Raw genomic sequence first — 2762 nt, 5'->3', positions numbered from 1 at the left:
TGTGTGAAAACATTTTTATATGCCTAGGAATAGCGAACGTGAAACTAGGGTTAATTAGAAAATAGGTAAATTAAGGTGTGAGCTTGTGTGACGAACCATCAACAAGAGGTTAATTGAATTAGCAATTTAATTAGCTACTACAAGTCTTACTTAACCCGAATCAATAAACTAGGAAATCTATTAGTTTAATCACTTGATCACTGCTTAAACTGATTTGTTTTCTAAGGATTAGTAATAGCGAACGTGAACCTAATCACACTAATCGGTAGCCAATGCTAATTAATCCATTGCACTTGTCATAATATCAACCATAGGAATAAATGATTCAAAACCTTAACAGAAGTCTTTTCCATTATTGAATTTAGTTGATTTTCGTTTTCTTAGTTGTTAGTTGCTTAGTTGAGTATTAGTTAAGTACTTAAGTTTCTAGTCTTTCAAAACTAGAGAAAACCCTTTCTCTTTTTGCTTGTTTTTAGATAATGTTAGTAATTAGCTTTATTGTCGTTCCCTGTGTTCGATACCCTGCTTGCTAAACTATACCACCAATCAACATGTACACTGCCTTTTGTGTGTTTAATTTATATTAAAAAGTAGGATTAAAACTAGTGCATTCCACACACATCAAGTTTTTGGCGCCGTTGTCGGGGAACGGTTCTAAAATTAATTTTAATTGCTAGTATTATCGATCCTTTGTGTGAGAACTATCTTGCAAAAGTTACTGCTTTAGTAGGTTAGTTATTAGGATTGAATTCTAAGTGTTCTGTTTTTAGGATTTTAGTTCTAAATTTTTTTTCTGTTTTACCCTCGAACTCGTCGAGTCCTGTCACACATACTCGGCGAGTCCAAAGCAAATTTCCAGTTTCGTTTTTAGTTTTGTTTTATTCTTTTTACGCGTGTTTTCTATTTATTTCAGGTATTTTATGACCCGAGGATCAGGCACACCCTTCATCCCGCCACTCGAAAACCCGGAATCAGCTCTTAGGAAGGACAAGGACAAAACCGTAGAATCATCTTCAACACAAAAGAAGTCACCATTAAGGAGCCTCAAATCAGCTTTTAGAAAGAAGAAGGGAAAGAAAGTTGGAGAATCCATCACCTCATTGACGGACGAAGACCCTAAGAAAGAAGACACCGAGTACGAAACAGAAAACGAAGAAGAAAGCGACTTAGAAGGCAAACCCGACAACACCATCGCCGACATTGGCAACCTCTCGATGGAGGCATACAAAAAGAGGATTCGAGCCGACTCCGGTCCGGGGATTGTGCAACCCGCCATACCCGCCACTTCCATGTTTGAACTTAAGGGGCACATCCTTACTGCATTGAAGGAGATTCCTTTCACCGAAAAGGATTATGAAGATGCATACACGCATCTTGATGAAGTTAACGACATCGCCGAATACATAAACATTCCAAATGTACCTAGAGAGACGATGTTATTGAGGATGCTCCCTGTTACTTTTAAAGGGGCTGCAAAGGATTGGCTAAAAGCACTACCACCGGGAGTGATTACTACATGGGCTAAGACGCGTGAGGAGTTTCTGGAACAATTTTGCCCACCATCTAAAATTTCTAAACTCAAGAAGGCCATTGCCAATTTTGAGGAACAAGCGGGAGAGTCTTTATTCGAAGCATGGGAGCGCTACCAAGGTCTACTAAGGAATTGCCCACAAAATGACCTCAATGTGCAACAAGAAGTGTCAACCTTCTATGATGGAGTAAATGTCACCACTAGAAAACTACTTGACTGTCAAGGCCCATTAACGAAGAAAAATCTGGCTGAAGTTAAAAGACTCATTGAAGAATTCTCTAAGCACTCTAGAGAATATCATAATCCAAGAGATGACTCGACTCAAGGGGTGGTGAACTCTGTGAATGATAGCATGGCAGCTGTGATGGCAAAATTGAAGAATATGGAGCGAAGGATGACTAAAATGGACCAATCCATCCATGTCATTAGAGTGGGGTGTGAGAATTGTAATGGGCCTCACCTTACAAAGGATTGCGATCTTGACGAGAATGGGAACCGGAAAGCGCAAGTATGTTACTCGAGTTGCGATAAATACGATGAAGATTGGCGAAAACCAAAGAAAGAATGGCTGCCGTATGATGAGTACAAAAAGGCTAAAAAGGAGAAATATAAAATGAAGAGAAGAGGTTTCTTCCAAAAAGAGGAACCAGTGCAAGAGAAGAAGCTAGACTTTCAAGATATGCTCACAAGACTTGCAGCTATGTCCGAGAAACGACACAACAAAACCGATGATGCAATAAGAGAACAACAACTCATGATGAAAGAGAAACAAGCGTTAATGAGAAACCAGCAAGTCTCCATTCTTAATATTGAGAAACAATTAGGCCAACTTGCACAACAAGTCAACCAAATAGCGACAGGTGAACTTCTAAGTAATCCCGAAAAGAACCCGAGAATAGCACATGTGAATGTGATAACAACATGCTCTGAAAATAGTTTTTCTCCTTTGAAGCCAATCCAAGAAGCGGAAGAAAAAGTGGAGCTTGATGATGAAGAAACAAGTCCAGAATTACAAACTGTGACATCGACTCGACGAGTACATAACATGGACTCGACGAGTCCGTAGCCTGCCAGCAAAAATACTTCTTATTTAAAGTCATATCAGCCACGATTACCATTCCCAGGCCGAGCCATTTAGAATAAGTAGATTCAAGAGTGTAAGAAGATCATAGATCATCTAAGGGCACTTCAAGTGAACAACCCATTTGTTGAAACACTCCTTCACACGCCA

The 2762-nt window shown here is 39.4% G+C and overlaps 1 non-coding gene across 1 annotated transcript; it reads right to left on the bottom strand.

Moving 5' to 3' along the window:
* Nucleotides 1–1574: 1574 nt before the first annotated feature.
* On the bottom strand, nt 1575–1681 carry LOC145135014 (small nucleolar RNA R71). The gene has a single exon (XR_013719494.1). It is a non-coding gene; the product is annotated as a small nucleolar RNA R71 (small nucleolar RNA).
* Nucleotides 1682–2762: the final 1081 nt, after the last annotated feature.

The sequence above is a fragment of the Lactuca virosa genome, chromosome 8, assembly GCF_052849685.1.
Source record: "Lactuca virosa cultivar CGN04683 chromosome 8, Lactuca_virosa_CGN04683_v6, whole genome shotgun sequence".
Taxonomy (NCBI): Eukaryota; Viridiplantae; Streptophyta; class Magnoliopsida; order Asterales; family Asteraceae; genus Lactuca; species Lactuca virosa.
The sequence above is the reverse complement of the archived record's forward strand: the minus strand, read 5'-3'. Positions and strand labels throughout refer to the sequence as shown.